General features: G+C 37.9%; 1 protein-coding gene across 4 annotated transcripts in view; it reads right to left on the bottom strand.

Annotated features, from left to right (window-relative positions):
* PLPPR1 (phospholipid phosphatase related 1) overlaps positions 1-27,039 on the bottom strand; it is a 404,846-nt gene that overhangs the window by 91,519 nt on the left and 286,288 nt on the right. The window contains exon 1 of one of the 4 annotated variants that reach the window (XM_038552953.1): positions 12,601-12,714. The exons of the other annotated variants lie outside the window; for them this stretch is intronic. The gene's annotated coding sequence lies outside the window, so the exon portion shown is untranslated. Of the gene's footprint in view, positions 1-12,600; positions 12,715-27,039 lie in introns of those variants that run through there. 4 annotated transcript variants of the gene reach the window in all.

Genomic DNA, 27,039 nt, shown 5'->3' with positions numbered 1-27,039 from the left:
AAGCTTACCATATGCAAAGCACTGTCTTATGTCATCTATATTTTTCCATTTAACCTCACAATACCCTTATGAGATAAGCAGTATAATGTTATTTATATCTATTTTGTAGAGAAGGAAACTGAGTCTTAGAGAGTGTCCAGCAACTTGCCCACGGTCACACCAACAGGCCAGGACTCTTGCTCAGGCGTAGACTGACCAGAGCTGGAACTCAAAAGATTGTGTTCTGGTTGCTTCTTTTTTGGTTCCTTCAGTATTTGCCTTTCTGTGTGCATGTTTTTTACATTTCTGCAAACATAGCATTGACAGACTATCTGCTCTTTTCACTTAACAGAACACTTCTCCAGTTATTAAATCATGTACACAAAAGGGATTACTTTTATTGATGGCATATTCTTTCATAAAATTGATAGATCATAGCTGACCTGAGCATACTTCCAATGTAGCACATTTATTTAGTTTTCAGTTTCTCATCTAGCAATAAATCTCTATTGAACATCTTTGTGCATGTAGTCTTTTCTAATTTTGCCTATTTCTTGGGATAAATTTCTAGGGGAGAAGATACTGAGTCAAAGGGAACATGCTGTTTTATAATTCTTCATATATATTCTTCAAAAAGTTTTCTGAGTTATGCCTCTGTGAATGCTTCTTGAGGCCACCAGGTTTACTATGGTTTCACTATGGAAATTCATCATTATTTTAAGTTTGCATTGATGCAACAGTTGTTTTCTGTTAATAGGCATTTCTCTGAAAATGATTGAGGTAGGACATTTATTTATATGTAGTTCTTTTTATCAATTTCTATAGGCTTTCTATACAGTACAGACAAGAGCAAACTAAGGCTCATGGCCAAATGTGTCCCACTGCCTATTCTTGTAAAGTTTTATTCAAACAAAGCCACATTCACTCATTCATGTATGTATCATCTATGGCTGCTTTTATGCGACAACTACAGAGTTGAGTAGATTCAACAGATCATGTGGCCCACAAATAGAACTGGCTACATAATTTGCAGGGTCCAGTAACAAAATGAAAATGTGGAGCCCCTTGCTAAACAATTACTAAGAATTTCTTTCTTTTTAAAAAATTTAATTTAAATTCAATTGGCCAACATATAGTATATCACTAGTTTCAGATGTAGACTACAATAATTACTAAGACTTTTAAGATGGCAACACAAAAGCATTAAATCAAGTGAAAGTCACATGCCCATGAAGCTGGTCCTGCCCACAAAGCCTAAAACATCTATTATCTATTCCTTTGTGTTATCCCTGGTATACATATTAATCCCAAATCTGCCATAATACGTTTAAATATTTTTCCTTGTCTGTTAATTTTCCTTTTCCTAAAAAATTGCCATTTGTGTCAAAATGCTGAACTTTGGTTTTGTATGTGACAGATCTTTGGTTTCCTTAACAATCATGGTTCCAAAGATCAGATACATAGTTAAATCTGTTTTTCACTAGTTCTTTTTCATGATAGGATTTCTTATTTTAAATTCTACTCATAATGTTAATTTTAATGTGTAGTATGAAATCTGATAATATGCTAATCTAATTTAAAAGTTGATTGTCACAATTCTAATTATAAAGATTTTCTTTCTTCATTGCCTAGTGATGCCTACCTTATCATAAGTGAACTTCTTGTATATAATTGGATAATATCTGAGCTTTTAAATCTGTTTCATTAATTTATGATTCTATTTGTTTTGTTCTTTAGCTCAGTGGTTCTCAACCAGGGATGATTTTGCTCCCAGGGGACATTTGCTAGAATCCAGAGGCAGTTTTGGTTACGATAACTGAAGAAGGTGCTATTGGCATCTAAGGAGGAGATGTCAAGGAGGACGCTAACATTCTTAAAAATACAGAACAGCCCCAAGGACAAAGAATTATCTGGTCCAAAATGTCAGAGGTTGAGAAACTCTACTCTAGCTTTGTATTTTATTTACTGATGCTTTATAGCATGTTTAATACATGAAATATCATTTAAAGTCACCCACCTCCCCCATTCCTGCTTCTTTTCAAAACATTAATTTGTCTTCCTGAATGTTTATTTTTACAAATGAATTTTAGAATCACTTCTGTCAAAAATTCTTTTCAGATTTTGGCCAGAACTGAAATAATGCTACAACCTAATTCCTATTCCCAGTCAGCCTTTTGCTTCAAACTCCTCAGGCAAACTTCTAGCTCCAGTTTGTGAGTTAGTCTCTACACCAAGTAAAATTCCCAAATTTTCTAGTTTGTTTTACTTTGTCATAAACATCTCACAGGTTTATTCCTACGCATTTTACAACTTTCTTGCTCTAAAACAGGATCTTTTTATTGTTAAATGGCTATTTCTGGATACTACTTTTTATTTCAAACAACTTTACTAAATCTGATTATTTGAGTGGCAACTGGCTGGTTTCTTTAGCACATCAAGCCATAAAGTAATATAATTTGTAGATTCTTTCCAATGTTTTTCTTCTTTAAAAATTTTTCATTTATTTTTTAATTCAAGTACAACCAACTTACATTGTTATATTACTCTCAGGTGTGCAACATATTACTCTCCCAACAACTTCATACATTACTCTGTGCCCATCACAATACGTGTACTCCCAATTCCCCATACCCATTTCACCCAATGTTTATCTTATTTTTGTTTAGTTCTTACCACATAGGCTTGGACTTCCAAACTAATTTTAATAAATAATATTGACATAATTAATATGTAAAATGTAAAATTAAATGTAAAATGTAAAATTAAAATGTAAAATATCTCTCAATTAAGTAAAACATTCTTGACTTTGAATATTTATCATTTTAAGTTAAAAATAACAACTTGAAGTGAATTCCAGATCTTTGTTTGAAGATCTGTTTTTAATTTTTATTACACAGTAAGTATCTGTGTATATATGCACACACACACATATACACACACAGGCACATATACATACATATAATAAACTTCTAAAAAATTAATGTGACATGGCCAAGTGCCGATGTGCTAGTGAGGTTAGAATGTGTTGGCAGTGCAATGATGTATTTAAGCTCCTTGAAGTACAAGAAGCTACTCAGAAGCCATCAAGGGTAAAAAGGTACCTCCACAGCAGGTCAAATTGTAATTTCTTCCAGCATCCCTGCAGAATTAACATGATTGATTCTTGAATGGAGTTGAACAAAAATATTTCTGACCTAATCTTTACTCCTTCAGTGATAGCAATCCCTAAACCCCTCTTTACCAGGATCTGTTTTGTCACCTCATCCATCTCTTTACAGATTTTTCTAGAGGCCTCACAGGGCAGTGAAGTGACTGAACTGCACATACTCTTCTCAGATCAAAACTGCAGACAAATACTTCTTTCCAAACTGACCCCACTTCTGGTTCTTTCCATGAATATATGGACTCGTAGAAGTTTGGAGAAAGAGACAATACTGATGAAATGTACTATATAGTCAAATTAGCACACACTTTTTTCTGTCAAGTATTTAACATTCCATGAACGCCATTAAAACAGTGGTTTATTTGCATTTGAGGAGCTCGCAACTACAATAACTCCTTTTGCTTGTGCAGTGTTTCCCCTCTCAGGGACCAAGCATTTGACCTAGACCCTGATTGGAACAAGGAGCAATGGAAGGGTGGTGAAAATTAATTGCAACCCAAACAATATAAGGTAAAAATGGATAAAGAACATTCTATATACAATATTCTAGGAAGTACTTCCCTAAGCTTCAGGAGGACATAGGTTTTCCCATGGTTACTCCAGATAATGAACAGGAAATCATACTGTAATCATGTCTAAACCATAACTTTTAACTGATAAAGTTGACATTGATAAGTACCTGGAAGGTAGTTTCCATTTACAAATTTTATGTTCCTGCACATTTGCCATTTTAATATTAACCTTATTAACCTTTCTACAATGTATATACCACAGGGGAGGTGGGCAGGGGGATGGGTGAAATGGGTGGAGGGGATTGGGAGTACGCATATTGTGATGAGCACGGAATAATGTAGGGAAGTGCTGAATCACTATATTGTACACCTGAGACTAATATAACACTGTATGTTAATTATACTGGAATTAAAATAACATAAAAATGTTCTACAATGTATATATGTGTTAAACACATGCCTTATTTTCAATTTCACAGTGCTTATTAAAAGCATTTGTAAGAATTACATCTTTCTCTGAGTGCTTACTCAAAAAATTTTATGCGTTTTTAGGTATTCCAATAAGCTCCTGATGTATTAACTAACATTACTAATACACTTACAGGTTTGAAGAGGTGTAAAAATGGCTAAACCATTATACACATTCTGGCAAACTGTAGAAAAAAATGGTAAGTCAGCATTAAGGAGTGATCAATAGACCAGGAAAAGAAATACCCACTGTGACTAAGATGGGCAAAGAACACAGAAGATGGAGAATAATGATTGGATAAAAGAGAAATGCCTTAGGAAATCTAATAGCACTCCCAGGTAAAATACCCAACAGGCTGTTATCAATAAAGAGAGCTACCAGGGAAACACGTATTACAATAGACAAGGCCATAATGCACTTGTACTCAGTTCTCATGTTATACACATCTCTCATTCCTCCCAACACAAATAGGTCTATCGTATTCAAAGAAGACAGTTTCCTTTATGTTTGTATTTTATAGTGATCCGTGATAACTCAGAGGAATACACCTTTGAAAATATTTGTGTATGCAATCTGAAACCTGTCATTATATACTGATAGTAGTATATGGCTCTCTCAAGAGTTTTGACCATTGTACTCATTAACTGTTGGAACTGAGAAGAAGGGGATTGGTAATTACATTTATTCTAAAATAAAATACACAAACATTTTAATAACTATTATTATGTTCTCCTAAAATGGACCTGTATTACTCTGGGTAGAGTTGGCATTATGAATTACTATCATTTAGATCCTAGGAAAGGCAGTACAATGTAAGACTTAAGAGCAAAGAATGTAGAGTTAGACAACTTGAATTTGAATCCTAGCTGTGTAATCTTGGGTAAGTTAGTTCACCTCTTTGTGTTTTGGTTTCCTTACCTGTAAAATGGGAGTAGTAATATCTACGTCATAGGCTTGCCATCAGGATTAAAACAAGTTAATCATGTAAAGCACTTAGCACAGTTCCTGGCATGTGATAAATATTAGACATTTAATATAATAATATCTACCTCATTTATCTATCCACCTATCTATCCACCTTCCACCTACCTACCCTCTCTCCCTATTGGTTTTGTTTCTCTAGGGAACTCTAATATACATGTTTAGTTTAGATTCTCAGGTGACACTTTCTGTCCAAAAGACTAAAATCTTTCAGCATATGAATCCATTAAGAACACACCTCCCAGAATTGAGGTCAGAGAGGGACAGTGCTGCTGTATCAGCAAGTCATGCCCAGGGTTAAGGAGGTGGGCATAATTAGCACAATTCAGATTTATCATCCAGAATGGATAAACCAAATAAGCAATCCACTTATAGAATATTCTCTAGCCTAAGGCCACCAGGAACACACCTGTAGTTGAACAAGTTGGGTCTCTTGCCTGTTGCAGAGAGGGAGAATGCATACCATGGGTAACTGTGGGATGTCTCAGGAAAAGGGTGTGAGCAAACACTTGTAGAACTGGGGCTTTGAATGAGTGATTTGAGGAGTTTCCAAGGAAGCAAGCTTCTCTCTGGAGTGGGTACTTTCAGAAGCAGAGATAGTTTTATGATTATCTCAATAAATCTTATCTAAGGACAGGGCAGAGTAGAGGAAGACTAAAGTTGTAATGGGTAGAGAAACAGCAGTCCCTCCTATTAGCTGAGAGAAGATGTTTGGGGTTTTGTGGCTTGGACAAAGTAGAAGTTATGCCTGTGTTCAGATGTGATTTCAGAGTGGTCTTGTTTTTGTCTTGATCCATAATAGTCACAGAATGGCCTTGTCTGATGTTGATGCCCTGTGAAATTGTCCAACAGGAGAACACCAAGGCCCAGCTGATAGTACTGGACTAGCTCCTGGGCATCAGGGCTGCTTTCTCCTTTTGTCTTAATGAAGTTCATTTCTGGCTGGGTGGGTGACCCCTTGTGAAATCTCCAGTCCTATCTTTTCGATTATTACTTTCAGCAGCAACATCAGAAATCTGAAATTAACCAGGGGCTCATAAAGTCATTAATTATAATTACAGCATGAATATAAAATTAAATTTAATTAAGATTAAAAAGAGGAAGGATGTCCAATTTCCATTGTAAAGATAAAGAAGAAAACTGCATTCTTTTTCCAAATTCTAGGTTTTAAATGCCTTTTTTTTTTTTTTATAAACAACACTGACCAACAGAAATGTGTAAATTTCATAACAGTCATACGATACAAGGTTAAATTTTGGGGAAAACTAATGGGAGACTATAAGTCCTCTTACACCCAAAACCCATTTTAAAGAACAAGAGGAGGAAAGAAGGAAAGTCAAGTAATTCCCTATAAAGGGCTTCAGAGAGTGGGGTATGTAGGGAGACTCCTCCTCCCTGTCTGTTCCTAACCACTGGTTATCTTCCATGCAAACCACATAGAACCCAGGGAACTCCTATGCAATGCCTCCCCCGCCCCCCCCAAGGATCTAGAGGCCTCTGAACAGCTGGTATCATTATCTACACATGTCTTTATCCCAGATGATCCCCTTAGCACTCTGAAGAAGTAGCACGGGTAGGTTACATGAATTTCTGTGAGGTGTATGCAATTCATATCTTCTCCCTCAAAGCCAATGGCACTTTTGCCTACTGCAGAATGCCACTGTATACTTCACTGCAGCACTAACCATTGTTTATAGTGTTAGCAAAGCATGGCTTATGATCACAACTCAGCAATTATCAGGACATAGCAAATGTATATAACATTTGGGGTTTTTTTTAATTCTAAAAATAATTCTACATCTGAAGGAAACTCCAGTGGTTCTGAAATGAATCCATATACTTCCAGGAAGTACTGCTCATTCTTTACACCAAAGTTCCTGGGCTCATACCTGCGTTAACAATCATCACATAATCAAATGATCTGCAGGAATCAGCGTTAATCTTAAAGACAGAGCATATGATTAGATCAGCCAGGCTATGATCCAGAGAGAGTTGATGTGCTATTTTTAAAACTTCTCACTGGTAAAATAATCACATTTGTAGAAATTTCTTAGAGGGATGATCTTTGTAGTTAAAAAATGGACAAACCTGGAATGGTCAGATTCTTCTACACTCATTTGATGTGGAAATCAAATACTTTGGCCAGCAAGGAAATTGCACTGTCAACTGCTCCCAATATGTTGCTGATTTTACCTTATGCGTCTTTATGGTTTGGACCAAACCTAAGTCCTTCACTGTGAATTGATTGATCTTATCTTTCTGATCAAAAGATAATGGAAAGGAGATTGTATAAAGGGAAAAGCACAGATTATCCGGCTGTGGAGGTGCTTGCCTGTGGGCTGAATGTGCACAAGAAATCTAAGAATCCTAAAGAGAGAGACAAAGAGCAGATGTTTCTTCCTCTCCACAATTACCTTAAAGGTTGCTTCTGTCTATCACAGACCTGTGCTGAGAGACCCCCAAAGCACATATATCTACTAGATAGGAAAAACTCACAGAGGAAAAAAGTCTCACTCTTTGAACATCATGCCTTAGCTTATTTGTTCAGCTTTGTTCAGCTTCGAGGGAGCCTTGTGGAGAAATCTGCAGTGTAGTTGTTATAAATGGAATGCAGAATATGGGCTCTCAAACTTTTATGTGCCAGAATCACCTAAGGGCTTCCTAAACAGATTACAGGGCCCACCCCCAGATTTTCTGATTCATTAGATCTGGAGTGGGAGTTGTGAATTTGCATTTCTAACAAGTTGCAACATGATGCTGACACTACTGGCTGGAGACTGACCTTTGAGAACCATAGACCTAATTCTTTAGTAGTTTCTGAGCTCTCTGAGGGTAGCCTCTTCCCTTGCCCAAGGCTCTGACAGGTGTGCTTGATAATGAAGAAACCAAGCCACAGAGAGACTAAATGGCATGCCGGACTTGGATTTTCCTCCCCCCTTTTTTTCCCAGCTTGGCCAAAGGGGGAGCTGCTACAGAGGTGGGGGTGGTAGTGATCAGAGATCTCTCATTGTAAATGTGAAAGGTACCAAATTATAGTTTACAACTAATTAGACTTTGTGGGGGTCCTTTTAGAACCACTCCAAAGGATTCATTAGAAATTTTCTATATCCTTTTTCTGAGTGCTGTGGAAAAATACTTAATGGAATTACCTTTACAAATGTATTAATTTATTCTACCCTAAGGATATTACATTCAGTGATTTGGCAAAACTAATCTGAACTAATAACAGACACGCATTTACTGAGACTAAGCAAATTTTCCAGTAGAGAGATACTTAGCCACTTGGAACAAATGAAGGTTGAGGTATAAAGATTAAAGAATAGCTATAATGTCCAAAAGAGCTCCTAGTGTTGACAGAGCAGCACAAACAGACTAAAATGCAAAGTTAAGATCTATGCTGACAAAACCATCACAAAGCGGTGGAAAGACCACTACTGCCAAGAAATGTTCAACCACTGGTAGAGGTTCAGATGTATGGGGCATTCTCCACAGATCACATGTATCTCCTAAGGATGCCTGAGCACCAATCGCACCTTCTCTGAGCCCTTCATGTTCTCCAGTAAAGTCAGGCAAACAATGACTGCCCATTTGTTTCCACCCTGCCAATGAAATCTCTGGTGCATACGGTCCCTTTAAAAATCCTAAATCGATTCCACAAACCAGAGCTGGAATCTTGCAGCTTACCAGAACCAATATAAGTGAGTGAAACTGGGAGAACATAAAGTAATAGGTAGTAATAGGACTTGTTAACCAAAAACCCCATGCTCTGTTTTAAAGGGGAAGCTGTTTCCCAGCTCCAGGAGATTGTTGCATTATGGGATGTGATCTCAGTGTTACCAGATTTTCCAATTTTTCAAGAGCTATCAGAAGTTGGATTTTCATGTAAAGTTTCTGGAATGTTAAAATAGTGTGTGGCCCAAAGAAGATATTTGATAGAACAGGGCCATTAACCTTCCATTTGAGACCTCTCTGTAGACTTTAGGAAGTCCTTCTCTGGTCTTCACTGTTTTCCTAGTTCTCTCACTACCTACTTCTGGATATATATTCTGTCCCCTGCCCCTTTGAAATGAACTCCTTTTGTTTTCAAACTCATAGGCTCAGAATTCTTCTCCTTCTAGTTCTTGAAGAATATGCCAGGTTGATCACAGTTCCTTCAGGAATTCTTTGATTACAACACATACTGAGACACAGTCCATTAGTGATGAATTTGGCATTGGTGGTGAGTGGGAATGGCCTGATGTCACATAGGCTGAAGCTGACATAAGGGTAAAAGCTTGGTTCTACCCATTCATGCTTATCTCCACTTTCTCCTCACCACCCATCATTCCATCTCAGGCCCTTGGGATAACATTCTAAAAATATATGTGGGTTCCAAGAAAGAAAGCATTCTGCCCAACTGTTCAGAGTATGAAGACTGTCACACCACAGCTAGCAGAAACCACAGCACTGGGGAAAAAAAAAAACCTGAATCAAAGAATTAGAGGGTATGAAGACAACTCCTCAATTCTCCCAATCCAGGTACCAGTAAAGGATAGAAGGCAGCCCTTATAATAATCCTGCAGGTCAGTGTGGTCCAATGACTCTAGTTCCTTCTCTGTGCTATTCTTCTTAATTTCTTATAAAAGGAACAAGTAAGAGGAAGGGAGGGGGGTTGGATATTTAGATTTTTCTTGAGGGTTTAATTATTCACTGAACCAATATTTATTATCTTATATTTGTTGTACATGGAGCTTACAGACTATTGAGACATAATTTAAAAAGCAAACAAAAAATTAAGATAAATATAGATTATAAAATGTATAATCTCACAAGTAACCAAGATAATGCAAATAATCACAGAGGGAAACTCTTTTAGCACACATGTACTGTTTCATGTCCGTACTCTTGACCTAAGAAGAAGGGGATATGTGATGTTCCTTTTGGAAGTATTCCAATGGGGAGGGGCTGTGTTCACTCTAGGTCTTGGGTAGGTGATGGAGGGGTTGCTTTGGTGGTCCACTTTATGCCTTTACTGGGGGCGTCAAACCCCAAATCACCCCTAGTGATGCTAGGACCTTCTTCTTCCTTGGGGAGTTCCTGGAGTAGCTCTGAGTTTTTAGTGGAAAAAATAACGCCAAGTATTAGTGGTAGTTACAGGGAAAATATAATTAGCCCATGTATGGTTAGACATGTGACAGTTTATTTTTTTATTTTTATTTTTTTAAAGATTTTATTTATTTATTCATGAGAGACACACACACAGAGAGAGGCAGAGACACAGGCAGAGGGAGAAGCAGACTCCTCGCAAGGAGCCCGATGTGGGACTCAATCCCGGGTCTCCAGGATCACACCCTGAGCCACAGGCAGCGCTAAACCGCTGGGCCACCAGGGCTGCCCAACATGTGACAGTTTAGCAGGAAACCCTGTGTGTCATATCTGGGAACTGAATCAGTGTTCATATCCACAGTGTTCATATTCAACCCCTCTGAAGGAGATAATCTGCTGGCAAGGAATCCAAGTCTACACCTACCTATCCTTTTCCTGTCCCCACTTTTGACCCTTTGTTGTAGAGCAAGAGAACCTTGGGCAATCTGCTTGCATCACAAAAGTACTGAGTGCATGGACTCAAGGAGAAAGCTCAGGCTATAGAAGGGAGCAAATGGAGCTTCAGTTTAGTGTGTCAAAACAGCTGGAGCTTTACTAAACATCCTCAGATTTACTTCCCCAAAAATCACTGGATAAGGACTGTATCCAAAGTGAATTCTAGCAAGTTAATCAGAATGTTAAAGTATGAGCCTTGAAATCACGTGTTTAGTGTGTGTGTGTGTGTGTGTGTGTGTTTGAAGTGTAGCCAAGTGTGGTCCATTAATCTTCCTTCCCAGAGTATGAATTCCGATATTCACAGGTAGTCTTTTGTTGTATTGACAAAAGACTAACTTAAAAAGGCCTCCAGATTATTATTATAAATCAGTAGTTTTTATTTGTTCCCAGATTTCAGCACACATGAGAGAGAGAAAGGAAAGGAAAAACAGAAAGGAAAGAAAGATAGGTAGGTAGGTCAGTAGTTTTTAAGCCTTCTTCCACTTCGTTGCTTTTGAGAAATAATCTAGCTCCTATACATCTTTAGTCACTGTGACCTTAATTCTCACATTTTCCAGAACCCCTGAGGAAATACGTTGGTGTAACTGGTAGGCACATTCCCCTTCCCCCAAGACTATCTCACCCACATCCACCCATCAGTTGAGATGCTCTATGAGGTGCCAAAACATTTCTTTAAGTCTTTCTCACAATTACTGGAAAGTTTATGATTCCTAAACTGAGTAAAACTAAGTTAACAGCACCTCTTTGTTTTAGCAAAACTTCTTTTTGTCTGAGCCTATGTATTTCACACCAAGCCAGGCAGTACAAGGACATTCATGTAACATTTATGGGAGAGTTCACAAGTGACATCGCTTCAGTGCATAGGGCCCAGCACAAAGGAAAATTTCAGTTAGTATGTACTTAAAAGATGCTAGTTAAGTAAAATATCCGATGGAACATTTTTAAGGTCAAAGTCTAGCCCATGATCTTATAGCCCTTTTAAGTGGTTGTATTTGTCATGCCCAAAGGGAATTGTCAATGTGAATATAAGCATTAAAAAATAGGTGAGAATACAAAATGCTTAAATAAATACATGCCCCAAATAACAAATGAATACATGTGTCTCATATCTATTTGCTATTTTCCTGTAGATGACAAAGAATTATCCATGATTTACTTCTATTTAAAAACACTCAATTTCTGGCATTGACAAGACCTCTTTTTGGAAGAGATTTTTCAAAAACATTAATCAGATGAGCTTCTTCTCTAAAATAGTTTTACTCAAAAGAAGATCCACCTGCCAAATGCATTTAGAATCACTGGGAGTAACTGTTTAGAGTGTGGACTCCTAATTAATGATCTTCTCCAGATCTAATCTTCGAGGAGCCAAGAATCTACATTTCTAACCCTTCTTAGTGAGAAGTTTTAGAACCACTGCACAAAGACCTTGAGGGCAAAGAAAGATCATTCCAAAAAGAAACAATAATAAAACTATAGGTGTATATATATAGAGAGAAATAGAGACAGATAATGGAGTAATAAAAGTATGGGAAAAAAAGTACCTTAAAGGTTACAAAACTGGCACTGAATTCATTAAAATAAAATCCACAAGAAACCATAGAACGAGCTGTTTATCACACTTTTTCCCACCCTCAGCACATACACACACAGATCTTCTCTCTAAAAGGCAGAACCTAAACTTCTTTCAGAGACCCTGATAAAACTGAACATTACCCACTTTATGATTTGTGCTACACTAGAATGAACTGGGGTGAGTACAGACTCCTCTACCTAGATGTCCCCAGTTATTAAAAAGTTCCAAGGTTGAATTTGACTTGAAAGTGTATTGGGATCTCAGACATTCCTATTAGCTCAATACGAAAATGTAGAGCCCTATGGAGAAGGTAGAGAGCCTCAGAAACCCATTCAATACTTACAGAATCCTAAAGACCCAGTCTGGAGTGAGGCTGGTCTCCAGAGAGATGAACAGGTGCACACAATGGCAAAGCACTAACAGAAGTGCCTGGCCGTGGCTTTGCTTTCTCGGTACCTGGGACTAGCAGCTGCCAAGTGTTCATAAACTTGGCTGGAACCCAAACCAGAGCTAATAACACTCTGTGTCCTCCACTGAGCATCAGCCAAGCCTAGGCATTTCCCACCCAAGTGGGAAGATCAGAGCCAGAGATAAGTAGGGGTATTGCTAATCTAGATTGTGAATCTTTCTTATCTGGGACATATCTAGCACAACATGATTTTTATCCTTATCTTGAAATACCTGCTTTTCCTTATATGTAGTGTGATGTGAAATCCTTAAAGAGATAGGGGTTGGTGCCCGTGAGCCCACAAATCCCCAATGGGTTTGAGCTATTACCCCTCACATAATACTCTACCTCTTGGGAACAAATGATAAAACCTTACATTTATTAGGGTATGAAACCAGCACTCAGGCTGAATCAGCAAAAAGAATCCTGCGAAGTTGATTTTTTTTTTTAATATTAAGAGATAGGGAGTCTTTTTATAGTAGCATAACCCTGCTGAGTTTATGAAGACAAATGGGAAATTAAGAGAAACTTACATCACATGGGGAAGTAACCTTGGGTTATTTCCCGCATTTTCAATGGACGTTCATCTCTATAGGCCACTTAATCATGTCAGCCACAAGAAAAACAAGATATAATTCTCTTTATCACATTCTTTCTCTGTTTTGATCATACGTGGAAAATACATTCTTCTTTGTAAGTAGAAGAGGAAAACATGTACTTTCAGTGGATACAATCATTTGAAAAGGATATATTCTGAATGCCATAAAAATTTGTGTTTTCAATTCTGGAGTAAAAATAACCACAGAATAAATAGGTACCTATGAATGTTACAGAAATATATGTATTTGCATTATGTATATGTCTGTATTTTTTTTAACCCCTATTTGACTCACATAACAAATACAAGTCCCATTGCCTTACTGCATAGGCTAATCCTGCTCGAAGGTGGAAGAAACTCTAGTGTTCAATTTGTACATTTTTACAGATCAGCAAAATGGGGCCTAAAAGGCTCAAACGGATTTCTACAAGGCCATATGCCTACAAAGTCATACTAGAAGGAAGAAGAAAACCTAAACTCCCTGACTTCTGGCCCAGCACTGTTTCCAAAGGACTATGAAGTCTTTTTGCTCTAAGTCTCTACTGAGACCCCATAGTTTAAAAAGTTTAGTTTAAAAAGCATAAAAGAGTACTTTTATTGCTCTGTCTATAACACGGCCTGAGTATGGAAGACATACCAATAATGTGACAAAGTTAGAAGAAAAACTGCCCTGTTGCTGCTTTTGGAAATGGCATTGTGCCCAAATCATTCAGTCCTGACAAAGCTGATGCTGTTGAAAATCTGTATCTGCAGGAGATGAGCAAAAAATCAATGATTTCAGTTTTTAGGGTCATTTGACATTTCTTAGAGCTCTTAGCAAATTCCATTCAATTCTGTAAAATAAGAGTTTATTGAGCAGAGGTGGCAAGAGCCCTGCCCATAGTCCTTTAGCCCTCATTGCTTTCTTATAAAGTAACTCCCTACCTGAGGGTTTTCTGAGGTGCAAGAGTGAATTTTTTGGCTGCCATGCAGGGTTGGCCAAAGTGCCCCAGAATCAATGCCCATTGCAGCAAACCTCAAACAAAGATGCAGCTACCATAGGAGGAATACTGCAACTTCCTCACTCCTTATGGAGAACTCTGAGGCATATTCCAGGCAACCTTCCAGAAGTTCCAACTGCACTGAGCCCCGGGTCTCCACAATGGCACCTGCTCTCCAGTGCAGCCTAGCTTCATTCCTTTCCCATATCCCTGCTCTCTAACAGATATTTTTAAACTATCTGCACTCAAATAGTTGTTTTAGAGTTTGTTTCTGGAGGAATCCAATCTAAGACAAGTATATATTCAGTACAAATAATTTTTCTATAATAGGCATCAAGAAATATGAAGGTAAAAATGATGTCATTCTAGCCCTCAAAAGGTTGAGGCCGGAGAGTGATGACACTTCTATGTATATAACCCCACAGGGAAGACAAAAGAAGACAGTGCTTTGAGAGCAGACTAGAAATATATACAATAAAAATACAGTCACTAATAAAATATTCACACAATGCAAAATAGAATTTGCCATTAAGAAGTCAGTGTGAAATTCTCTGTAGCAGGAAGGAGGCACAGCCCAAAGTGGTGACATTACACACATTGAATAAACTACCAAAGTCCTGAGTTCACTTGGAAATGTGTGTTAGAGAACTTGTCATTGCTCATACAGTACAAGCTTGAAGGATCAATCTAAAAGGAAAAATTTCAAATTTCATATAACCCAGCCTGTTTTTTAGTGGCAAGGGTAGGCACATAAACCCCCAAACTGGTGGGACAAGATTCACTGGCTACTTTGCATCTTGTGTTTAAAGAATGTCAAAATGATTTGTCTTATTATTCAGTTCTGTCAAAACAGACTAATTTCTGTAGAAAGCAAATAAATTAAACAGTTGAATTTTGTGTAGGCCATTAGGTTGACAAGTCAGTCATTGGAGTTTTCATTTGAACTAGTGCCCATGCCAAAGTCAGTCAAGTGTTCGCAGGTCATGGACAACAGCTACACAGAATTCTATAAATAACACTTCTTCAATGCAAGAGAGTTACTGAACAAAAAATGACAGAGCAAGTTAAATAAAAGTATATGAGAAAAAAAATCCAAGGGCATTCCTGAACTGATAAAATGCTGTGTTTGTCATGGTGTGTGCTTCTAGGTGGGTTGTTATGTGAGCTAATGGGTGGTGAGTATACCTGCCATGTTCTAGCACCTTAAAAACTCTATTTAATCCTCAAAACAACCCAGTGAGGCAGGGATTATTATTATTATTATTATTATTATTATTATTATTATTATTATCATTATCATCATCATCATCATCATCCTTTAATAGAGGAGAAAACTGAAACTTGAAGATGTTCAGTAATTTGCTGAAGGCGATACAGCTACTTTGTCAAACTCTCAAATCCAAACCTTTCCCCAAAATACCACGCTATCTTCCTGTAGAGCTGAAAAGAAAGACACCAAATTTCAGTTTTAAAGTATTTGTCTTGGGAGATGCTAAAGATGCTTTTGAACAACTGTCAGCTGAGAGGAACTTATATTTTAGTAACATACAGTTGAAAATCTTAGTGAAATAACATGTAGTTCCTGGAAAATGAAGTGCTTAAGATGCCCCTGCCCTTTTTTGGCTAACCAGTCTTTTTTATTTTTTAAAAGATTTTATTTATTTATTCATGAAAGACCCAGAGAGAGAAAGGCAGAGATGTAGGCAGAGGGAGAAGCAGGCTCCAGGCAGGGAGCCTGATGTGGGACTCAGTCCTGAGTCTGTGGATCACGCCCTGAGCCAAAGGCAGACACTCAACCGCTGAGCCACCCAGGTGTCCCGGCTAACCAGTCTTTTGTCTATTATAAGAAGAAAATTAATTCCTAAGTTATCTAAATTCCATGCTGCATATACAAAATTAATATTCATCTCCAGAAAATCTGAAGATTTTATTTCTCAAGGAAAAGCTGCAGGACTTAATATCAAGTGATTGGCATCCTTTGGGAAGGATGTTGAACACATTAGATTTCATAGAAGGATGAACACCCACACAGAAATGACAGCAGATAATGTAGGAAAAAATTGCCTAAATTGACTCAATTTTAATTGGGCAGATTTAATAAAATTTCCTTCATCAAATCTCTTTTAAAAATTTTTCAGCCTTCCATTCTTCAAGTCTTATCCTCTAATTTGGGATAAAGTTTTTCTACTTCATATATCTTCTCTGCCTTAGTTTGCATCCCTCTCCTGCACCCACCCCCGGCAAAGTGGATCTTCAGGCAATTATGTGGTTACAAACATAGTATTTGTGAAGTGGTCTCAAGAAGCAGGTGAGGGAGTGGGGAATGGAGGAGCCGCTGAGGGAGTGGGGAAGGGAGGAGCAGCTGAGGGGCTGGGGAAGGGAACAGGGAAGGAGGAAGGGGAGGGGAGTTGGAGTAGGAAGCAAGGGTGGGGGGAAGGGGACCAGGGAAGGGAGGAAGACCAATAAAGGTACATTAATGAATAGATTATTACTACAGGCAACTGGCATTTTACCTTGCTGGGGACCTCTCAGAGACTGTAGCAAACTCCCTTCAAAATGGTCTCACTGAGGACAATTTATCCACCATTACTCCTTCCTCACTGGTCAAGGGTAACTGGGAGTAATTTGGCAATCATGGCCTACACAACTTGTCAGGTTTAGCAGGCTTCTACAGGTAGAGAATGGCTTAATCTAGAGGACAGACAACAGAGAAACTATCTTTGTTTAAGACTATTTGCTAGTGCCCTTGTGGTGGATCAAGGGAAAATGGGCAGGGCACTGCCAGCATCTGCTAAACTGCATCTATTGGTGTATACATACAAGCTACTTTATTTAGTTCTCAAACTCTACTATATATAAGAATGACTTGAAAAACTGAGAAAATGTGTCTTTCTCACCTCCCTCTCCCATTCTGATTAAGATCAGTGGCTGGATTCAGGAATCTGAATTTTAACTAGTACTCTAATCATGTCAAAGCAGGTTGTCCTCAGGCTACACTGTGGAAATACTATGCTGGTGAAGCCATCCCCAAGTAGGCTAACCTGTGTCTCAGAGAGAAAAATGTCTAACTTGGCTTTAGATAGATTTTACTTTCCTATGTCCCATTTTTTTTTTCAAATATAAGCTGTTGTAAAGAAAATATGAGAGTATGGATAGGTTAGCACTTTGCTGGTCTAATTCTGGAAAATCACTTTAAACATAGATACATCCAAATGATCATGGGTCAGGAGCAAAATGATCAGATAGCCTTACTATAGCGACCAAACTTTTCCAACACATGGTGTGATGAGCAAGAGTGAACTTCTGATGAAAATAGGACCAAAGAGTTGACACAGAGACAGAAAATGAAGTCATTGTACTTACATGTGCCGGTCAGGAATCTTAGGGAAAAACTATCTTCAAACTTCTGCTACAGGAAACCAGCATCTAAACCAGTACAGCTTGGGGAAACTTCAAAGAGAGACCTAATTGGTGGGATTGTCTTTTTCAAAGTTTCCTGGTTATGATAAAGAGCGATACAGTAATTCTAAACAACACCTTCTATGTTCAGAAGTCTCACAACACTGCAGTTTCTTTCATACGTTTCTAATCTATTATGTTTTGGGGAGAGTGGGCACTGAAGGTCCTAGGCCCATGACACTTGTTCGTCACTAAGGGGAGAGAGGGTATCTATTGCACATAATGAGAACTTGAGCTCAAGGCTCCTCTTTGTGGCTCCAAGATCTCATCAACTTCCCTGCTACTTCATATCAGCAGGTGAGGCATAAACTTAAAATATCCAAGTGTTCTGGTTTCTCAAAACCCTAAGGATGAGCTGCTTACTGTGGCCTTCAAGTTACCTCAACCTGATCTCTGCCTGCCTCACCAGTCTCCTGTCACTACTTCCTGTCTTATCCTCTAAGCTCTAGTCTTTTTTTTTAATAATAAATTTATTTTTTTATTGGTGTTCAATTTGCCAACATACAGAATAACACCCAGTGCTCATCTCGTCAAGTGCCCCCCACAGTGCCCATCACCCATTCACTCCCACCCCCCTCCCTCCTCCCCTTCCACCACCCCTAGTTCGTTTCCCAGAGTTAGGAGTCTTCATGTTCTGTCTCCCTTTCTGATATTTCCTACCCATTTCTTCTCCCTTCCCTTCTATTCCCTTTCACTATTATTTATATTCCCCAAATGAATGAGACCATATAATGTTTGTCCTTCTCCGACTGACTTATTTCACTCAGCTAAGCTCTAGTCTTAATAAAACTCTCACAGCTCTTCAAATTTTCGGTACCTTCTCAGGTCTTGGCCCATGCCAAGCTGTCCATCCCTCCAAGAGCACTCCTCTCGTGAGCCTATTCCTTCACTTGGATAGTGTCTCACTAGTCTTTAGGTATTGGTCTAAATGTGTCTTCCTCTGGGAGGTTTTCTTGACCCCTTTCAAAGGTGAGTCAGGGCAGTTACAAAATCTTTGTAGGCTTTGGGCTCTACTACTCTTGAAGGCTCCTCCTCACATTATATTAAGATATACATTATATAATTGTATATTAAGATATATATTATATAACTGTGTACTAAGATATGCATTATATATGCATATATACACACATATACAGTTGTATATTAAGATATACATTATATAATAGTTCTTACAAAAATTATTTCCAAATGTTTATAGCTGTTTTTTTTTATAGCTGCTGCTTTTGAAATCATTTGCCTGTGAATAACTAATTTAATTTGCAATTGATTATGATACTGCAAGAGTTATAGGTTTGGTTGCAAACTCAGTTAAAAACCAGCTGTGTGATCTCAGATAAGTGACTTAACCTCTCTAAATCTCAGTTATCTTATCTGAAACAAGAGAAATTTGCATAAGTGATCTAAATCCTTGTTTAGTACTAAGAGCTTACACCTTTATCATTAACTGTGGGGAGAATGTTTTAGGTGGTGGTGCATGGGACTGGGAATGGGGCATATATTGACTCCACCGATAAAACATGTGCCAGAGCCTGAGAACCATGGGTAGACACTCTGGCCAGAGCTACCAGTTGAGTAGAAAAAGACAGTTCCATAAATGTCTTTAAAACTGAAAATAAGAACAATCATTACTCTATAAAATGAACAATTTAATATATCAACCTATAACCAGAGAAAAGAAATCCAGAGCACTCAAATATATTCTCCTAAACAAGACCAACAATTAAAGCATTATTATAATTATTTATAGTAATTCCTCCTAAAGTTTGGTGTTGGTGACAACCACACAGTATATGTTACAAAAAAATTAATAATCAAGTGTTAGAGCAACTTTCACTGCTGTTTCAATTAATTCCACTCTGAGAAATGACGTGAGACTTTGGGCTTTTGTGAATATAATGAGTTTTCAAATAACAGAAGAAGTAGTAACCAGCTACTATCTTTGCATAAAAAATTCTGTACTTTATACTACATACATCAATAACAGGGTATTCCCTAAAAGCATTTATTTAATTTTTTTCTGATGGAAAAACTTCCATGCAAAAAAATATACATTTAATCCCAACATCCAGAGATGAACACTGATTTTTATACATACCCCTTTTTTTCTGGGCATATAGCTGTATAGGCACATACACATATTCCCAAAAAGGCATTGTATTTTACATCTGTACTGCAGAACTTGAATGCAGAGATTATCTGGCTGGGAAACTGCACTGTCCATTGCCATTACCCTAACACATCTGGCATGTCTGAGAAGTTGGTGAGGCTGATGGTCCGCAAAAAACATTTTCAGGAATTAATCTGCATAGAGAAAATGGAAGGCAGATTGGAGCAGAGGAGACAAGTGTGCCTGCCTGAAGTACTGGTCCTTCCTAAGCACATGGATTCATTGGATTCATGTCCGAGCCTTGTGAACAGAAGGGCTATAGACAGAAACAGAAGAACAAGCACCACCCTACTAATGCTCAGGTGATGGAATGAGGCAGTGAGTTGGAGAGCAGGACTTCTCACCCTCTTGTGAAGAGAATATAACAGTGGCTCAGATATCAGCACCGCCAGTGTGAACAGAGTTAACAATGGCAGGGTGAGGTGCCTTTATGTGACTTACAGAATGTTACTTACAGAAATGGATGTGCCCTGGCTGGAGTGGATGTAAATTCTCTAGTTCTCTGGGTAACAGAAGCCAAAAGACTGCTTTGTGAGCACAGCTGGTAATCCCAGGCTTCACCAGGGAAGACTGGAGCTGCTGGAATCTGCCGTGACCAGCTGTGAGCACCAGCTGTGAGCACCAGACAGTGAGATTTTGGTTCTTACTGATAATGTCACTGTCGTCTACACTCACAGTCTGGTGAAGCCCAAGTAGACTCAAATTATAAATGCAACCGGCAAATTACTGAATACTACATTTGGAACTAATGGTGTACTATATGCTGGCTAAATGAACTGAAATAAAATTTTAAAAAAATAGTGAAAAAAGATTATATACCATCTTGAACTCATCTCTCACCCATCTCCTTATTTAATTTGAATATTTCTTCATGGGATTAAACATTTTTCTACAATATCATTTTTATGGACAGAGTATTATACTTTTTGCATGGATAAAAATTTTTAAATCCCTCCTGTAAGTTTCATATAGGAGCTTTTCTTTTTCACCATTCACAATTTAATGGTAAATCACCTTGCAGCAAAATCTGTCATATTTCTATAACATAGATTAAGAGTGTGCTTTTGGAGTCACAAGGAGAATACAAAGTCTTAAAGATTTGGTGCATGGTGCCAAGCTGCTCTCCCTACAGACTGCTATTTTATACTACCTCCTCTTGTAAGTGAGCATTCCTATAAATTATATTTTTACATGCTGTGAGATAAGATCATCTCGAATTCTGATCTAAGTCAAACCATAGTAAATCATGAACCATCTGTAATATTCTTCAAGCTCTGAAAGAATGGCAGATTGTAGAAAGGGGAATTCACATTTGAACATTACTACATTTGAATTCTAGCCTCTGAACTTATGAGAAAGAACTATGTTAGTTCTCTACTGTAGAAAGTTCACTTCTTCAATGTGACTATGAGACCAATCATTATGCCCACATATATCCAGTGGAAGGAACATAAGGTAAATTTACATTAAATTAAAAATCCCAACTTAACACCCATTGGCAGTGGGGCCTTGAGCCAGCCAATTAACTTTTCTGTACCTCAGTTTCTTCCACTGAAACTGAAAATGTAAGACATAATTCCTATTGCATAGGATCAATATCATCCTATTGTTATTTTTCAGTACTCCAATTCTACAACAGAACACCATGCAAACGTCATATATGGTGTATTTCATGGTGTGATACCAGTATTTTCAGATTTAAAAAAATCTGAAATCTGTATAACTTAAATCCTGAGATCTATGCAGAGTTACGTATTTCCTTAGAATGCTGACAAGAGCAAAACTGCTCTCATTCTGACCTCTTTCCTGCCCTATTCAAAATCCTTCCATCGTATTTTATATGTACTAGCATTTCCATTTTTAGATTACCAGTGAGACTGCACATCTTTTCCTACACTTATTAGAGCTTTGTATTCCCCTTCACCCCAGGTCAGGTTGGGCACTTTATTATCTTTGAAAGGGCAGGTGAGTGAAGAAGTAGAACCAGTAAGGAAAACTGGAGGAGGGTATGGTGGGAGTGATTTCAGAAAGAAGGGATTGGGAGGGTCCCAGGCCCAGCTCCTAGTCCTTCCCTTGGAGTCCAACTACCTTATTCCTCCCAGAACCATATTTCTTCCTCTTTTGATCTTTTGAACTCCAGGGCCAGATCTAGTTTCTTAGTCCTAACTCCTCTTCTTCGGATGGTAGTTTATTTTAAGGGGGGTCTTGATCCCAAAACATCTAACTTAAAGAGACTCAATGCTGAAGAACCAAGGAACCCTCAACTCAGTTGGAAGAGCTCCTGAGGACAGGGATGAAGGGTGATAGCAACCTTATCTCATTTTTTAAATCAACACTGGTAGTTTGATACTGCGAAAAATAAGAGAGATACCTAAATGTTGGCATTGTCCTTTTCGCTCCATACTGCAAACACTAGTCAAAGTGGTGATTACATAAATAAAGGCATAGGAAAGTACCCTATAATTTATATTTGTCATTGCAATGTAAAAGACCCACAGATTTCTCATTGCTTTGTTTGAAACCTTATCCAATAATGTCTTAATATATATATATTCTAAAAACATTATCCCCTTAAGCCCAGCAATTTTGCATGTCTGGGCATTAAACTGCCATATTAAACTCTAAGGGTCAGGGTTTTGGTGTCCGTGTGTGTATGTGTGTATGGTTAGTTTTACCTCATCTTTGTTGGTTTTTTATGTGTTTTATATTGCAGGGGAGTTCTTACTTTTAATTACTTTTATGTTAATATTTATTAACCACTTGCTACTTGACAAGTACTTTCAGGTGCATTACCTCATTTGTTTCTCAAAAGTACCCAAAAGGAAATTTGTTTTTTTGTTTTCATTTCACAGGTGAAGCAACTGAGGTCCAAAGAAGCTATGAAAGTCTATAGCAGCAGTAAATGACAGAGTCAAGATACAAACCCACTGGCTTTGATATCAACTAATTTTTTCTTTAAAAAAAGAAACTCCACTATACATAAGGATAATATTTGATACTTTCTCCCTGGCAAGTTCCAGATGTGACTTACATACAAAAATCTTAGTTGCAATCTAAGTCTCTGAAACAAGGTGGTCAGATCTGTTATATCTTAGCACCTGCAAATAAAGAGCAGAAAGTGAGGCCAAGACTCATTCTTTCTTATTTTTTAAAAATATTTTATTTATTTATTCATGAGAGACACAAAGAGAGAGAGGCAGAGACACAGGCAGAGGGTGAAGCAGGCTCCATGCAGAGAGCATAATGTGGGACTCGATCCCAGGACTCCGGGATCATGCCCTGAGCCAAAGGCAGACACTCAACCGCTGAGCCACCCAGGCATCCCCCAAGACTCATTCTTAAGTTTGAGGCACACAAAATAAGAGAGGCCTAGAAATGGTGCTCATTGTCCCAAAACGATAATATACAATGCCCTCACTTCTGGCCCCAGGGAAGAAAGATACTCAGAACCATCAAGTTCTTGCAGAACTTCATGAGATTATTTATTTTCAGGCTGGCATTTACAACAATCACCTGGTAGGTTCCAGCAGAGAAAAATGAGTTGTCAAAAACAGGCAATAAAAAATTGCAAGTACAAGCAAACGTCAAAATGATAAAACTGTCACATCTGTACATATCAAGCAACAATTGCATTCATTATGTCCAAACTCCTGGTACTTAATATTGTCTGCCAAGGAAGCTAAGCTCCATTTAGAGTTTTGCTGTAAGCATGAATATATTTTAAAGAGGCTTGACTGTTTGAGTTATTCATGATTTTACAGAGAATGCAACGAAACTGTCTTAAGAAGAATCCACTAGTACCTGGGAAGATCTGTCAAAAGGGGTATCTCAGTCCCAAAATATCTTTGTAATTTGAAAAAAATACACTGATTTTGATTGTGGGTGGCAAGGGAAATATTAGCACAGGTCCTTATTTTTAGGGAAAAAATTATACTTTGATCACCAGTTTGAGTGTTTTCCCTCAGAGAAATCTTCTTTTGTTGATCCTCAAGAAGGAAAGGAGTTGCCGAAATGACAGAGTGAGAAAAAGGGAGAGAAGAAAAGTGGAAGAAAAAAGAGGGGATCTGAAATTTATTGAAAGACTAAGGGAGAGGAGGAGAGAAGGAAGGAGGATGGTGGGAAAGGAAAAAAAAAAGGACTAAGGATGGAAAATGCACAAAGATAATATTTGATTACTTTTATCACTATTTTTACTTCTTAGCTAGCTTGTGGTAAGTACCTTTATCCTCACCACAAGTTCATATTATTGATTTCAAGGAGTAAAAATGAGGATGAGAAAGTAGATGTCCTCAGGCTCACTTAAAATTGTTAATTTTCTACTCTCCCTGGGGTCTCTTTCTTCATCTTTTGTCTAGTCTAGCATTTGCTGTTTTCTCTCTTGCTCCAGTAGAACCAGATCCAGCAAGAGCTGAAGGCTGTGGGTTAGAAATATTGTCATGGACCATCCTGGAATTTTAGTGACTCCAGATTTCACTCATTAAGGGCTATATTCTAGCCCTTAAAAATCACCATTCCCTTGTCAAAGGATCTCCATTTAAGAGGCTCTGGTTAACATGGCAAGTACATTTTAAGGATTAGCTGACACCAGGTGATGTCCAAAACTGAATATTGAACATTCAAGGGCTTGGTTTCTGGAAGCATCTGTATTGCCCATTACAGATCATACTTCTCAATTCACTCTGCTGCCCTCCCTGCTATAGATCCCTTCCCTTTCAGCCTATTACCTTCTGTATGTATATACTCTCTTCATCTACAGACATTTTCTCTCTCCAGTGACATCTTACTTTCTCGTTTGGTAACATCCAAAGATTACTCAGAGCAATGCTCTCCTGACTTGTTTGCACCATGAGAACTTTTGTGCTGCATGCTGCTTTGTCAGAGTGCTTCTCTACCACTGGTTCAGCCTTCTGGGTGGATTCCAGGCAGTCTCCTCCTTTGTCATCACATTTGAATTTTTAGAGGCTGGATGGTATCTACTCACCTCACCAATTGCCACAAGTAAAACATCCTCCAGTTAAAATTCTATGCTTACATAGTTAAAATATCACCAAGAAAATGCACATCAGTGCTGCACTCTCGGCAGTATGTGACTCTCACCTCCATCCTCCATCCCTCACATATTTCAAGCATGGCCCAACAACCCTGGCTCTAAGAAATCCTTGACGAGATTCAAGTTGCAGAAGGCTGGTTAGGGAAAAACACATAATGCCTTGGTGGGGCATGGGGGCTAGGTACTGAATAAATAAGTGTTTAATGAATGAATGCATTCATGAAACAATGATAGCATGAAAACATTCCACTGCAAACATCTACAAACAATGGCTTGCCTTTATTTTTATCTTTTTCATTCATACATGAGTTGAATCAAAAGGGGTACTGAAAATAAGAATGTTAACCCAATAAACTGATGATACAGTGGATCCAGATGGGAGTAGAGAAAGGGGTACATGTCCAACTCAGTAACAAGATCTGGGCTTTCAAATCCATGGGGATAGGATGTGAGGATTTGAGTGGGAACAGAGACTCCTGCGTAAAAGCTAGCATTCCTGAACCTTGCTTTTCTTTCTCTGAGTGAGAAGGGAGGTGAACTTTGTCTAATTATACTTCGGTATTGTCAAGTTTGGGTTCTGAATACAGAAGCCTAAACTTAAGAGAAATATAGATGCAAAATCCGTCCTAAGAGACACTCTTAAAGTCTAAGCTCCACATGAATCCTACGGAAGAAACAGGCTCTGCTAAAAAAGTGAGCTAAAAATTATAAAAATTAATAAGGAACAATCCAGTATGAACTACAGATAGCAGATACAACATAGAGGAGGATTAGAATAAGAATGATTTCAGAAAACAGAATAATTGAAAGAATACAAAATAAATAAAAATGGTAAGCATGGAGATACTATAAAAACAGGCAGAGTTTTGTGCATAGAACTTCTAGAAATTAAAAAACAAGATGGGTTAAGAGACACGGAAAACAGAAAGAAAGAAGATCCAGTATATCGAATAGAGAAAAAGAATAGAGAGGATGGAGGAATATTTGTAGATGTGATGCCTGAGGCTTTTACAGAATGGTACAAACATGACTTTTTATACTCAAGACATAAAATAAGTTCTAGTCCGTATAAAGTTCACACCTAGATGTATACAAAATGACAGACAACCAAAGACAAGAAAAAAATGTCAAAGCCACTGGAGAGAAATGTGAATTGCCTTTCAAGAACAATAAGAGAAGAGTCTTCACAGAGGGAAATGGATGAACACTATAGAAGTTCTAAGGTGGTGAACAAACTATTCAATCCAGAATTCACCCTTCCAGATTATAATATAAAGACAACTTCAGGTAAATATTACGAATGTTTACAATTCACTAGACCCACGCTGAAAGTTCCGTGAAGAAATTTAACCTAGGAGGAAGAACAGAAATAGAGGGAGGAATGGTGAGCAAAAAAAATTAATATGTGGGTAAATTCAGAGGAGCCAGGACTGAACCATTAGTGAAAAAATTTAAGGAAGTATTGAAAAAAAAAATCGAGAATGATACCCAAGATCTCAAAGTGACTTAAGACCATTATTGTTTAAGTGAAGCAAAGAGTGACTGGTTAATCTAATCATTTGCTATGTTTATATATTTAAAAGAAGAGTAAACTTTAAAAGAACAGAAGTCAGAGCAAGAAAAATACCATATGATTTTACTTATATGTGGAATTTAACGAACAAAACAGATGAACATAGGGAAAACAACAATAACCCATAAAAGAGACCCTTCACTATAGAGAACAAACTGATGGTTACAGGAGGGAAGGCGGGTTGGGGCTGGGCTCAATGGGTGATGGGGATTACAGAGGGCTTGTGATGAGCACTGTGTGTTGTATATAAGTGATGAATCACTGAATTCTACTCCTGAATCGAATATTACACTGTTATGTTAACTAACTGGAATTTAAATAAAAACTTGAAACAAACACAAATAGAATCTACAATTTACAACATAAAGGGGGAATTAAATCAAATGAAGTCATCTACTCTAGAAGGCAAAGGGAAAAAAATGAAAGTCCACATTTAAAACTGATTGCTGAGGATCCCTGGGTAGCTCAGTGGTTTAGCGCCTGCCTCTGGCCCACGGCGTGATC

The sequence above is a fragment of the Canis lupus genome, chromosome 11 (assembly GCF_011100685.1).
Source record: "Canis lupus familiaris isolate Mischka breed German Shepherd chromosome 11, alternate assembly UU_Cfam_GSD_1.0, whole genome shotgun sequence".
NCBI lineage: Eukaryota > Metazoa > Chordata > Mammalia > Carnivora > Canidae > Canis > Canis lupus.
Note: the sequence above shows the minus strand (reverse complement) of the source record. Positions and strands in the feature narration are given on the sequence as shown.